At 43.2% G+C, this 14,997-nt stretch overlaps 1 long non-coding RNA gene across 1 annotated transcript; it reads right to left on the bottom strand.

Moving 5' to 3' along the window:
* Positions 1-3,220: 3,220 nt before the first annotated feature.
* LOC120367587 (uncharacterized) lies at positions 3,221-14,666 on the bottom strand. The gene is made up of 3 exons (XR_012512874.1): positions 14,373-14,666; positions 13,929-14,043; positions 3,221-4,237 (listed from the first exon to the last, which is right to left on the bottom strand). It is a non-coding gene; the product is annotated as an uncharacterized LOC120367587 (long non-coding RNA).
* Positions 14,667-14,997: the final 331 nt, after the last annotated feature.

Below are 14,997 nucleotides of genomic sequence, written 5' to 3'. Positions count from 1 at the left end.
CAATGGGAGAGGAGTGGTTATGAGGATGAAAACTGTTTCCAAGTAGGTTGACTGTCATGAAACAGAACGCTAGCAGCTTCTGGGTTTGGGAATGCTGTTTTCGTGTTGTAGAGGAATGGGTAGTGTTGGGAGTCTATATCTTGTCTGTCTAACAGAAATCTCTAGGGACTGTTTGCCATTTCCAGAGAATTTGGTTGTATCTACCTTAACCAGAGAACTAAATTGCTGTGGGAAATTAAAGTAAAATACTCTTGTTCCTGTTTTTCATCTTATGAAACACTGGTTTGTGGGCTGACATGGCCCCAAATCTCACTCGTTGCTTTTTCTTATTCCAATTTAATTTTGGTTCAGATTCTGATGTTTTATTCTGTCCCATGTTAATGATGCCCTTCCTGCCCTAGGGCCTGCCGCAGTGCGTGTGTTTTCTGACTTTTCAGCTTGGATACTTTCAAAGCTCGTGCATCTTTGGCTTATTCTGCTTCAGCATTCTTTGTGTAGGATCCCTCACCTTCAGACACCAAGCCCTGGCTGACATAGCTGGCCTTGCCCTGTCTTTTATGTAACAATGTGAAAACTGAAGACCCCACTAAACACTAATGTAGGATAAACATGAAATTCCAGTGTGGTGCCCAATTACCTTAGAGTGATTCTTCAAGGGAAACGTAAAGAAATAGCTCCATGACTCTTGACTTCCTTATCCTTGACCCTTCTTAGGGGCTTGTGGGCAGTCCAAGAATGAAAATGAATAAAAATCTTGAGTTTCTTCCAGGGAATTCTGAGCACCTGGCTAGGTCTGAGAAGTAAAGGACCAACTTCATAAGCAAGAAGGTAACAGTAGCTTACAACAATAGGCAAGGAAGTTAGAGTTAGCATATATTTGGCTCCCTATAAAAACTAAAAATAATATCTTAACATATGTTATTTTTCAGAAACCCAGACCCCCATCACGTGGATCTGCTAGTGCACAGACTTCAGATGAGGAGGAAATGAGGACTGGGTTCTGACCCCTGTTCTTTGTTCTAAATTTCCTGAGAAGCCTGGAATTCACACCCATGAGCCAGATCTCACAGTCTTTGCTGATCCTACATTTTTAGACAAAGCTTTGTCTCCTTAACCAATTGCAAATCAGAAAATCTTTGAATCTATCTATGACCTGTGGGCCCCTGCTTAGAGATATCTTGTCTTTTTAGGTCAATCCAATGTATAAATTCCATGCATTGATTTATAACTTTGCCTGTAACCTCTGCCTCTCTGCTTTAAAAACTCTTACCTGGCCAGGTAGAGTGGCTCTTGCCTGTAATCCCAGTACTTTGGGAGGCTAAGGTGGAAGGATCATTTAAGCACAGGAGTTAGAGATCAGCTTAGGCAACATAAGGAATCCTGTCTCTACAAATAACAAAAAAAATTAGCCAGGTTTGGTGGCACATGCCTGTGGTCCTACCTACTTGTAAGGCTGAAGTTGGAGGATCACCTGAGCCCTGGAGGTTGAGGCTGCAGTTAGCAGTAATCTCACAGTGTACTCCAACCTGGGTGACAGAGCAAGACTCTGTCTTAAAAACAAAAAACAAAAACAACTCTGACCTGTAAGACATTAGGAAGTTCAGGTCATAAGCATTAGCGGCCTGATTCTCCTTGGTTGGCATCCTGCAATAAATGTTTCACTTCTTTCACTGCAGTCCCAATGTCAGTGTTTGTCCTCGCCTTGCCAAGCAGTCTGATCCAAGCTCTGTTTGGCAACAGAGAATGCCAGTCTGAGAAATTCCGATGTGGAAAGAAGGGCCAGATCAGGGCAACCTTGGGATTAGCCTGCCTTCCCAGAGTTGTCAGGGAAAAGGATGTCTGAGTGTGTTGTGTGGACCAGATATAAGCCATGTAAGAGAGGGATCTGGCTTGGAGTGTTCAATAGGTCTGTGCAGAGGGGCAGAAGTACCAAAGCAGCATACCCAGGGAGGAGACATCTGGTTATTGGAGGCTAACAAAGATGTCACAGGCCATGCAAAGGTTAGAATGGTGTGACCAGAAGGAGTGGGGTGCTTGTAATGTGAGTTCTCATGATGGGATTTTCATAGTCTATTGAAGTTGAATGAAGCAAATAAAAAAAATTCTTCTCTAAAATCCTGGGGATTTTAGTTAAAGCTAAAAGGTTAAAGTGCAAGGGCACACTCTGCCTCTCCTGTCTGCCTTTGTCAGCTCAGGCACAGAGCTCAGAGGCAGCGGCACCATACCATCTAGGAGCAGACTTTACTTTTCTCATAAATTTACCTTCCCACATTTTCCTGCCTGCTTCTTTGTCCTTGTTTCTATAGGATTTATGGCTCTTTGTTAAAGTACTGTTTAAACAAGGCCCCTAAGCTGCTGCCTTGAGTGAGAAATAGTTTTAGATTGACGCAGGTCCCACATGATGGGTACAAGTGTTAATAAACTTCTGTTTTCCTTTTGTTAATATGACTTGTTTTCAGGAGAGTGTCTCGACTAAGAACCTAAAAAGGAAATTATGTTTTCTGCTTTGAAACATGTTCCATAAATATGAGAAATATGTGGTTTAAATATTCACCAAGTCCAGAGAACACAAGGCTCACTTAGTCAGAACCAGTTCAAGTGAGACCTTCCCCACAACCTTCTGCCCGGGTTGTTAGGAACCCCAGAGGGTTGTTCTGTTTCACTGCTTTGTCTTCCACAGCTTCCTTGTGGTGAAGGAGGTAGAGATCTGTTTTCCTCACTTTTCACTAGGTTCATGGCTGAGGCCCCATAACAAAAGACAGCTTAACAAGAGAAAAGCATACAAATTTACTACAAGCTTTCTGTAACACGGGAGACTTTAGCAATGAAAATTAAAAAAAAACAAAAACAAAAACAAAGGTGAACTTGTATATTTTTGTGCTAGGTTTGATGAAAAGGTTGTGGGGAAGTATAATTGGACAAAGAGCATAAGACCTAATGGTGACAACTTGGGGGTTCTTAGCAAAGTCTATCTGCCTAGATTCCTCTTGGCATCTCTGTGTCTTTGAGGATAAGGATGTTATCTGTATACCTTCAGGTATAGGGTAGTGATATGGTTTGGCTCTGTGTCCTCACCCAAATCTCTTCTTGAATACTCCCATAATTCCCATGTGTTATGGGAGGGACCCAGTGGGAGATAATTGAGTAATGGGAGCAGATTCCCCCATATTGTTCTCATGGTAGTCAATACGTCTCATGAGATCTGATGATTTTATCAGGGGTTTCCACTTTTGTATCTTCCTCATTCTCTTTGCCTGCTGCCATCCATGTAAGACAGGACTTACTCCTGCTTGCCTTCCACCATGATTGTGAGATTTCCCCAACCACGTGGAACTGTAACTCCAGTTAAAACTCTTTCTTCTGTAAATTGCCCAGTCTTTAGTATGTCTTTATCAGCAGTGTGAAAATGGAGTAATATAGTAAATTGGTACCAGAAGTGGGGTGTTGCTGAAAAGATACCCAAAAATGTGGAAGTGACTTTGGAATTGGGTAAGAGGCAGAGGTTGGAACAATTTGGAGGGCTTAGAAGAAGACAGGAAAATCTGGGAAAGTTTTGAATTTCCTAGAGACTTGTTGAATGCCTTTGACAAAATGCTGATAGTGATATAAATAAGAAAGTCCAGGCTGAGTTGTCTTAGATGGAAATGAGGAACTTGTACTGGAGCAAAGGTACTTTTGTTATGTTTTACTGAAGAGACTGGCAGCATTTTTGCCCCTGTCCTAGAGATTTGTGGAACTTTGTACTTGAGAAAGATGATTTAGGGCAAGCGTCCCCAAACTTTTTACACAGGGGGCCAGTTCACTGTCCCTTAGACCATTGGAGGGCCTCCACATACTGTGCTCCTCTCACTGACCACCAATGAAAGAGGTCCCGTTTCCTGAAGTGCAGCGGGGGGGCTGGATAAATGGCCTCAGAGGGCCGCATGTGGCCCATGGGCCATAGTTTGGGGATGCCTGATTTAGGGTATCTGGCAAAAGAAATTTCTAAGCAGCAAAACATTCAAGAGGTGACTTGGATGCTGTTAACAGTATTCAGTTTTAAAAGAGACACAGAGCATAAAAGTTTGAAAAATTTGAAACTGATAACGTGATAGAAAAGAAAATCCCATTTTCTGAGGATAAATTCAAGCCAGCTGTAGTAATTTGCCAAATGTTAATCACCAAGGCAATGAGGAAAATGTATCCAGGGTATGTCAGAGGTCTTCACGGCAGCTCCTCCCATCACAGGTCCAGAAGCCTAGGAGGAAAAAGTGGTTTTGTGGGCCAGGCCCAGGGTTCCCAAGCTGTGTGCAGCCTAGGAACTTGATGCTCTGCATCCCAGCCATTCCAGTTGTGGTTGAAAGGGGCCAATGTAGAACTCAGGCTGTGGCTTCAGATGGTGCAAACCCCAAGCCTTGGCAGCTTCCTGGTGGTGTTGAGCCTGCCAGTGCACAGAAATCAAGAACTGAGGTCTGGGGATCTTTGTCTAGATTTCAGAAGATGTATGGAAATGCCTGGATACCCAGGCAGAAGTTCGCTGCAGGGATAAGGCTCTCATGGAGAACCTCTGCTAGGGCAATGCAAAAAGGAAATGTGGGTGAAAGTCAGAGCCCCCACACAGAGTCCCTACCGGGGCACTACCTAGTCGAGCTATGAGAAGAGAGATACCATCCTCCAGGACCCAGAATGGTAGTTCCACCGACAGCTTGCACTGTGTACTGGAAAAAGCCACAGACAGTCAACACCACCCTGTGAAAGCAGCCAGGAGTGAGCAGCCAGGAGTGAGGCTGTACCCTGCAAAGCTACAGGGTGGAGCTTCCCAACGCCATGGGAACCCACCTCTTACATCAGCATGACATAGATATGAGACATGGAGTCAAAGAAGATCATTTTGGAACTTTAAGATTTGACTGCCCTGCTGAATTTTGGGCTTGCATGTACTCTGTAGTCCCTTTTGTTTTGGCCAGTTTCTCCCATGTGGAATGGTATTTATCCACTGCCTGTATCCCCATTGCATCTAGGAAATAACTATATTGCTTTTGATTTTACAGGATAATAGACAGAGGGACTTGCCTTGTCTCAGATGAGACTTTGGACTGTGGACTTTTAAGTTAATGCTAAAATAAGACTTTAGGGGACTGCTGGGAAGGCATGACTGGTTTTGAATTGTGAGGACATGAGATTTGGCGGGGGCCGGGGGTGGAATGATGTGGTTTGGCTCTGTGTCCCCACCCAAATCTCATCTTGACTTCTTCTCCCATAATTCCCATGTGTTGTGAGAGGGACCTGGTGGGAGATAATGGAATCATGGGGGTTGTTTCCCCCATATTGTTCTTGTGGTAGTGAATAAGTCTTAAGATCTGATGGTTTTATCAGGGGTTTCTGCTTTTGTGTCTTCCTCATTTTCTCTTTGCCTGCTGTGATCCATGTATGATGGGACTTGCTCCTCCTTGCCTTCTGCCATGATTGTAAGGCTCCCCCCGCCATGTGGAACTGTAAGTCCAATTAAACCTCTTTCTTTCATAACTTGCCCAGTCTTGGATATGTCTTTATTAGCAGCATGAAAATAGTCTAATACAGGTAAGCATATCTCGCATGAGGTTTTTATGGCCTGCTTGAGAGGAAGGTCAGAAAACTCTGTTTTACAGCCTGCTTTATGGGAAAGGGCAGGGAAAGGTGCCTAGGTTTTGACCTTCCTAGGTTTTGCTATTTTTTCAAATGCCAGCGTGCCATATTTTGCGCTACTGTGTCCTGAAACCTATCATGATCTTAAAGAAACAGTCAACCTGTTTCATCAACAGACATATATGTCAATTATAAGGTGAGGTATATTCTGAAAGCACTTCTTACTAAAAGGAAAATGACTTTACAGTCAAATATAGACAAGAGATTTTATCATAGGGCATTCTCTTTATTGTTTTATTTGTTTAGAAAAGACAATTTGTGAGGGTAGGCAAGTTTATGCTATGATAACAATCTCAAAGTTTCTGTGCCTTAATATAACTTATTTCCTACTCATACTACATGCCCCTCATGGGCTGGCAGACTGCAGTTCCATACAGGAATCCAAGACAGCAGAGGCTCCACCATCTTGTAACTGCACCAAGTAGAATATGTGCCAATGGTACTAGAAACTTGCAAGTGGACTTTTCCCTACCTTAGCTAGGAAGAGATACAATCATTGACTCCCAAGTTTTATTGGTTAGAACTCTTCACTAAACCACATCTAATTTCAAGGGGGCTGGGCATGGTGGCTTATACCTGTAATCCCAGCAGTTTGGGAGGCCAAGTTGGACAGATGGCTTGAGTCTAGGAACTCGAGACCAACTGGCCAACATGGTGAAACCCTGTCTCTACACACACACACACACACACACACACACACACACACACACAAAGCCTACACAAATTAGCTGGGCAAGGTGATGTGTGCCTACGGTCCCAGCTACTTGGGAAGTTGAGGCAGGAAGATCACCTGAGCCCAGGGAGGTCGAGGCTGCAGTGAGTTGTAATTATGTCACTGCACTCCAGCCTGGGCAACAGAGTGAGACCTTGTCTCAAAGAAAAAAAAAATGCAAGGGGGCTGGGAAGTGTAGGGAAAGAAATGTATTTGTTGAGTATTATACTCTGCCACAATACCTTAGCCCAATATCATCTCAGTTAATGTTAATTTGTAACATGTAATACTGATCAGCTAACAGAATTGTTTTTAAAAATGGGAAATGGTATCTTTTACACAGATTTAGTTAGGTATTTTTGTAAACAAAAGTTTTAAAGATCCCTTAAAAAGCGACATAATGAGTGGTTACATTTATCTTCAACCATACACTGAGGATAAATTTTAAAATCACTTTCTTAATGTTATGCAAACAGGTACTTAAGACCTGAAATAAAGTATCCATTGACAGCATCATACATAGATTCAGAAAGATATCTATCTGCTGATAACTAAGGCAGAAGTGAAAGTGTTTTACTCTAGAAAAATATGAGCCTAGAAAAAAAGCAGCACTTCTAAATTAACTTCATTCTATATATTTTTAAGTTTATAAAGCAAGTTATTTAGAAGTACATAGTTGTAATTATAAGTACACAGTTGACTACTTTACCAATAATCCTAAATAGAATAAATGAAAATTAGCCTTAGGAATCTTTTTAAACTTTTCTCATAAGATAAAAGGTAAATATTGCCTTGAATTTGTGCTCGCATGGTTTATAAAATGAATGAAAGAGACTACAAAAGAGTCTTCTAAGAAATTGATTTCAGGTAACAGCAATATATATTTAAGCATTCTAGAATCTGCTTAAGGTCACCTGAAGAAAGTAAGGTTATGAGATGAGCTTGTATTCTGAACCACACAATCTAGTATCGGCTGTACACTGTCTCAAATTTTTGCTCCTGTTGCACTTTTGATTGCCAAGTCCTGCCCCCACAAAATGATTATAAACACATGGGCAGGAGTCAGGCTTCATCTAGTTCAATTGTCTTTTAACCCCCAGGAGCCCTAGCCCTACTTAGCACTGTCCTGAGTGTTGAGCAAGCCCTATTCTATTAACATTTTTGAGGTATTTGCAGTGGTTGCTACTGACGATTTGACAAAAGCAGCAGACTGTGTAGCCTCAGCCATTTTGGATAATGAATAAATTTCTAAATAGGTGGTCAAATTGATTGCCCATTAATTTAAAAATGCCAAATGGCACACATTTTTATTATCCTATTATTTTTCTCTTTTTCCTTCTCATTTCACATTTTTCTTAACATATATCATGCATTTTGAATATTTGCCCTCCTACGTAACTTTTCTTAAAAGGAAGAAAGAAGTGAATATTTTCAATGATGACTTAGCAAGTTTTGTTTTTTAAATTGTAAGATACAGAAAAAGATCCAAGTATATTTTAAAATAAAAATAAAACCATGTGATTTCTGTGACTAAGCACGATAAATCATATTTGATGCAAGTCATCCTATTCACATGAACAAAAACCCTTTTTTAATTTATCAATTTTTAAAATTTACCAACAAATCAATGCTTATTTCATGTGAATAGTTTGAAAAAAGCTTCTTTAGAAGCATCTAAGTGTCACTGGTAGAGGGTCGTGACTGCAAGTTGTCTAGCTCATGACATTTTGAACAAAGAATTGGACAAAATGCCAGGAAAGCAAGAAGGAATGAAGTAACAAAAGAATGAAAGTGGGGATTTATTGAAAACAAAAGTACGCTCTACAGTGTGGGAGCAGGGCCCAGCAGTGGCTCAAGAGCCTGGATACAGAATCTTCTTGGGTCCAAATATCCCCTAGAAGTTTCCCATTGACTGCTTCATGCTCACCTCATGTACATGAAGTGGTAGCCCACAATCAGTCTGATTGATTGCAGAAAGCAGCCAACCCGAGGCTGAAGTGAAGTTACAAAGGTCACACTCTTGTGCAAACATCTGATTGGTTGCAGAAAGCAACCAAGTAGAGGGTAGGGTGCAGTTACAAGGTTATACTTCTGTGCAGATGAAGATTTGGCCCGAAATCAGTCTGACTGGTTGTGGACAGCCAGTTTCCCGTCTGCAGTGCAGAGAAGGTCAAAGGGAGTAGCCTCTGTTCCTTTTGTTACTTAGGTGTGGAAAGTTACAGTTTTCCTTTCAATTTAGTTCTAGGAAGTCAGCGTGAAACAGCCTTAGGTTCCCTGCTTCCAGTCCCTATTCTCCTGCCTCATCATGCCCTTGAGAGACGTGATCCCCATAAATCTTTACGGGAGGCAGAGGGACTGAAGGTCTTTCTTCTGTAACTGCTTCATGCTGACTTGGAGCGTAGTCCCTACCTGTTGGAAATCATGGATTTCTCACCTTAATCTGTCTAGTGGAGACAGGTGGCTCTTTGATGGCTGGGGGGTGGTGCCTTCACCTGGAGCTGGCCAGAAACCTTGTCACATGATTATCTGAAGCGTGATGGTCTCTAGTCAAGAGGAAATGAATTCTGTTGAAAGATTTAATGGGAATTTTGGGAGTGGATACCTATGCTGTCAGAAATGTTTGTTACAGAAATTAAACATTCTGCTTGATTACTGCAAAGGAAGCGATTCCATCCATTTGGAAGAAGGCAATTAAACTGCAAACATAAAAAATGGCTACTATTATTCAGCCTACAGTAATATGCAACAAAGACACCAAGGAAAGTTAGTGGGCATTTACTTATCTCTTGGCTGTCTTCTAAACAGGTACTTCAAGTCTTCCACATGTTCACATGTATGGTGGCTGATGGGAGCTTCAGGTTTCAGGTCTGGAACTTCAGGTATCACAGACTTGATCCTTGAAAAGGTATATTCAGCTATCTAATCCTAGTACTTCGACCAAAGAAGGTGTGACTAGTGTTATTGAAAATGGCCCCTTCCATTTGGGTTGTAATTGTCGAGCAGGTGATCCCTCCTTCCATGTTTTTACAAGTACCATATCTCCTGGCCTGATTTTGGGTTGCTGGTTAGTTTCCAGTGCGGGGATCCTTTGAATTGCAAACTTCTGTAAAGCCTGTTGAAATTGTCCTAGGTTGACCAGATATTTTACTAAACCGGCTGTTTTTGGGTCAGTAATTAAGTCAGTAGTTAAGAATGGCCTTACATGTAACATTTTGAATGGACTTACATTAATTTTTGTTCTAGGGGTATTACGGATGCTTAAGAGGGCTATGGGCAGTAAGTTGACCCAAATTTCTGATGTTTGCTGATGTAGTTTAGCTAATACTCATTTTAGAGTTTGGTTAGCCTTTTCTACTTTCCTGGATGAATTGAGGCCTCCAAGCTGAATGTACAGAGTATTTTATACCAAGAGCCTTAACAACCTCTTGAGCTATCTGGGAGATAAAGGATGGGCCATTATAATTTTGGAGGCTCTGAGGTAACCCAAACCGGGGATTATTTCTTTTTCTTTCTTTCTTTTTTTTTTTTTTTGAGATGGAGTTTCGCTTTTGTTACCCAGGCTAGAGTGCAATGGCGCGATCTTGGCTCACTGCAACCTCCGCCTCGTGGGTTCTGGCAATTCTCCTGCCTCAGCCTCCTGAGTAGCTGGGATTACAGGCACACGCCACCATGCCCAGCTAATTTTTTATAGTTTTAGTAGAGACGGGGTTTCACCATGTTGACCACGATGGTCTCGATCTCTTGACCTTGTGATCCACCCGCCTCGGCCTCCCAAAGTGCTGGGATTACAGGCTTGAGCCACCGCGCCCAGCGGGATTATTTCTTTTAAGAAAAACTATAACCTCATTAACCTTCTCTGTTCTGGGAGGATAAGCTTCGACCCAACCAGTAAAGGTATCTGTTAGCACTACCAAAAACTTACGTGCTCTGCAAGCTGGCATATGGGTGAAGTCTAATTGCCAGTCTTCCCCTGGGTAAATTTGTCTCCTCTGCACTGGTTCTATTAGAGGAGGCATTTTGTTTCCTGGGTTGTTAAGTGCACATAGTGAGCAGGCTTCTCAGACCTTCAGAGCCACTGAAGCTAAGTTCGACCTGGTAAAGAGCTTGCTTACCGTGGCTAGAGTTGCATCCTCTCTACATGGAAAGGGGCATGCAGGGCTTTTCTAACTTTCCACTGGACTGTCTGAGAGAGATGTTTTTGACCCCATATACCACCAGGATCCTTGTTTTTGTCCCCTTTGTTCCTTTATTAGCTGTTCTTTCTGTAGTGCATTCTCAGGTTCTATTGAGGAACCATAGAAAGTGAGCAGTGTTAGGACCTGTTGGGATTTCAGCCTGAACGCTGTGGCTGTGTCTTCTCTGTCAGCCTTGCTGTTCCCTTGTGCTATAGGGGGTAAGCCTCTTTGGTGCCCCCTACAACGAAATATTGCCACGGCCTTTGGCAACTGTATTGCTTTTAATAGCTGAAGAATCAGGCCCATGTTTTATAAGGGAGTGTTTCCTAGTTAGTAGCACCCTTTCTTTCCAGACTGTAGCATAAGCATGAACCATAGGAATGCATATTTAGAATCTGTATAGATGTTAAGCATTTTTCCTTGTCCCAGCATTAATGTTTAAGTAAGAGCAATGATTTCAGCCTTTGTGCTGATGTGCCAGGGGGCAGTGGCTGGACTTTGATAATTGTGTTATGTTTTACTGTGGCATGTCCAGCTTGGCACTCCCCATTTGACACAAAACGACTGCCATCTGTGAACCAGTCATCCTCAGAATCTGGTAGAGGCTGGTCTTTTAAATCAGGTAGGCTAACATATGTGTGAGCAATAACCTGCTCACAGGAATGATCAGTTATTGGACCTGGGGGCAGCAATGAAGCTGGATTCAGAGAGCTTTTAAGGGTTACATCTGAATTGTCTAGGAGCATGGCCTGGTATTTGGTTAACTTTCCCACATCATCCAGATGTGTCCCTTTATCTCTAAGACTGACTTTACCTTCTAGAGGGCTAGAATTTTCAGTGGTTTGCCCAGGGTGATTTTAGTGGCTTCCTCCACTGACATAACAGTGACTGGGATTGCCTGCAGCCAACTTGGCCACCCTGAGGCTACTCCATCCAACTTCTTTGAAAAGTAGGAAGTTGGTCTGGGTTTTGAACCTAATTTCTGGTCGAGTTCACCTACAGCTATGTCCTTCTTCTCTGCTACATACAAAAGAAGGGCTTAGTTAGATCTGGGATGCCAAGAGCAGAAGCTGTGTGAGAGCCTGTTTTAACTCGGCAAAGGCTTCTCTCATTTCCAAGGTCCATTCTATCAGCTCATTTTCAGGCCCCCTTATTGCTTCATACAGGGGCTTTGCTATGATCCTAAAATTTGGTGCCCATATTCTGAAAAAACCAGCCATTCTCCAAAAAAGAATGAAGCTACTTCATGGTGTGTGGGGGCCCTCAGACCACATATGGCTTACACTCATTCGGGGATATTTGCTGGGCTCTGGGTATTAAGACATACCCTAAATATTGGACCAGTTGGAGGGTGATCTGTACCTTCTTTTTTCCCGTCTCCCAGGAAATTCAAAGTTTTTACAGTATTTTGGTCGGAAACCTCCCAAGTTGCGCTGCACACAAGAAGGTCATCACATGCTGGTGTATACTCCCATTTTCCAATTGCGGATCCCTCCTCATGTCCCTCTCTAAGGCCTGGGCAAAGACCTGGGGTCTATCCCTGAAACCTTGAAGGAGTACTCTCCAAGGATATTTCTTTTCTTCCTGGTACTAGGGTTTTCCTGTTTGAAGGCAAAAAGGTGTTGGGACTCTGGGGCCAGAGAAATGGAGAAAAAAAGCATCTTTTAGGTCTAGGACTGAGAACCATTTTGAATCCCCTGACACCTGAGCCAGGAGGGTATCTGGATCTGCCACTAATAGGTGGGTGGGTATGACAGCCTCATTAATTACTCTGAGGCCGTCCTCACCACTACTCCCCTGGAGGCCTTCGAACAGATAAGATGAGGATATTGCAGGGGATTTGAAGAGCCCATGGGTAAGTAATACTTCAACTATGGGCACTAGGCCTTTTCTTGCTTCCTGCCTAATTGGGTATTGTTTTCTATAGGAAAAGTGCTGGGGTCCTTAAGCTGTATTGTGACTGGCACTGCTGTTCTATTCTTCCCCAGTTTTCCACTATACCATGCCAGCGGGTTACCCAGTTTTTTAACGTGGTCTGGGACATTGTTCAAGCGAGGAATCAGGAGGAATAGGTGGAGAGTTGCCCATAGTGATCTAGAAAAGAGACTTTGAAACGTGGAGGGCTCACTAGGTGACCCAAATTTCACCTAGGGCATTCCCCTGGAAAAATTATGGAACCGGACTAGGGTCCCTGGGGGTATCCCCCGTTTAGGGCACCGACTTAGTCTGTTGGACGTCGCCAACCTTAGATGGGTGCCAGCACTGCTTTGGAATAATTCCCTCCATCACTGAGGACTTACTGTAAACTTTCATTAAGGTTTTTCTATCCCACTTAAAGCAACTCTGACTTTCTCAACTTATATATCAATCCTTCCCCCCACCATGCACCACATAGACCACCTATGACATGCACGGGCCATCCGACTGGTTTAACCTTTTTGCATAGCTAGGTGGGTTTTCTGTCCTTAGCCAGTCAAGTGGGGGAAGGGAAGCATTCAGCATAAGGAGGGGTTTAAGTCACCTGAAACGTGTAAATTTGCCCTGGATGAGCTGAGATGCCACAGCCAACTGCGTCACACGTAATGTTCAGGGACTATAACCTGAAAGGACAGAAAAGAGTCTTTCCCCCATCCGAGCAGGGCAGCCATCCCTATTTGCTTCTTGGCCTTCAGAGAACACCAGAGAGCGGCCTCGGGTCGTTTCCCTCAATTACCAAGGAGCTACTAGGAAATGGCCACTGAAAGACTGAAAAAGGAGAAAAGGAAAAAATCTGAGAAAAAGCAGCAAAGAAATAGGACTCAGAAAAACAAAAACAAGAAGAAGGACTCAGGTTCCTGTGAGGGTAGCTGAGAGAAAGGAAAATAGACCCAAAGTCAGGCAAGAAAGTTTTGTTAACCTTCCAGGCTGCTCCATGACAATCAGAGGAGGCAGCCCTGAGCTTATTATAGGACGGGTTTATATAGGGTGAGAGGGGCACAAGGAGGTTTTAGGACTGAGGTAATCTACTCACTGGCAACAGGCACAGAGATAGTTTGTTTACTTGTAGCAGACCTACAATACATTATCCTGTGACTTTTGTGGCAGCACTCTTTTTAAAAAAAGAGAGAAACCAGGAGTTTTTTTTTTTTTTTTTTTTTTTTTTTTTTTACAGATATGTGTCAAACAGGAATTTACAAGTATGGATAACCAACATATGTTTTCCCTGTCCTCCCTCGAGCTGCCCGGATGGCTGCAATCAGGCTTTGCTTAATTGCAGCACATCTGACAGCCCTGATATGGCGCCTAGGTAGGGTTTAGAAATGCAGCTGCAGGCAAGCAGAGCAGGGAAGGGGTCAGCCTGCACGGAGGGGATTTTCTTGTTTTTAACAATCCCTCACCTGAACTGGGCGGTAGCAGTCAGGCGCTTCCACGTGGAAACTTTCAGTTTCACCAGAGAGTGGCCCTGGCCAGAAACTTAGTTGTCTCCATGCTTAGGTGCTGTCCACGAGGGTACTGAGTTGGAAAGGGAGAGACAGAAAGATTTTTTTTTTTAAATTGCATTTTAGGTTTTGGGGTACATGTGAAGAACATGAAAGATTGTTGCATAGGTACACACGTGGCAGTGTGATTCGCTACCTTCCTCCCCATCACCTATATCTGGCATTTCTCCCCATGCTATTTCTCCCCAACTCCCCACTCCCTGCTGTCTCTCCCCTATTTCCCCCCCGACAGACCCCAGTGTGAGATGCTCCCACGTGTCCTTTGTGAGGACATAGATGAACCTGGAGACAGAAAAATTTTAAAGGGAAAAGGAGAAAAATAAATTCCCGACTTTGGCCTACCTTTTCTCCTGGCTGGTTTGCCAAGATATGTCACTGGTAGAGGGTCGTGACTGCAAGTTGTCCAGGTTCCTGGCATTTTGAACAATTGGACAAAATGCCCAGCAAAGCAAAGAATGAAGCAACAAAAGAACGAAAGCAGGGATTTATTGAAAATGAAAGTACACTCCACAGTGTGGGAGCTAGCCCGAGTGATGTCTGGACGGTCTGGATACAGAATCTTCTTGGGTCCACATACCACTTAGCTGTTTCCCACTGGCCACTTCATGCTCACCTCATGTAAATGAAGTGATAGCCTGCAATCAGTCTGACTGGTTACAGAAAGCAGACAACCAGAGGCTGAAGTAAAGTTACAAAGGTCACACTCTTGTACAGACACCTGATTGGTTGCAAAAAGCAACCAATCAGAGGCTAGGGTGACGTTAGGGTTATATGTCCACGCAAATGAAGACTTGGCCTGCAATCAGTTTGACTGGTTGTGGACAACAACCATTCAGGGGCTGGAGTGAAGTTACAAAGTTTTAAATGGAAGACTCAACCCGCAATCAGTCTGATTTATTGCAGATAGCTTATTTTCCATCTGCGGTGCAGAAAAGGGGAGGAGTTTGCAAAGGAGTAACCTCTGTTC

Source organism: Saimiri boliviensis, chromosome 1, assembly GCF_048565385.1.
Source record: "Saimiri boliviensis isolate mSaiBol1 chromosome 1, mSaiBol1.pri, whole genome shotgun sequence".
In the NCBI taxonomy this organism is placed as follows: domain Eukaryota; kingdom Metazoa; phylum Chordata; class Mammalia; order Primates; family Cebidae; genus Saimiri; species Saimiri boliviensis.
This window is presented reverse-complemented; position numbering and strand designations above follow the sequence as displayed.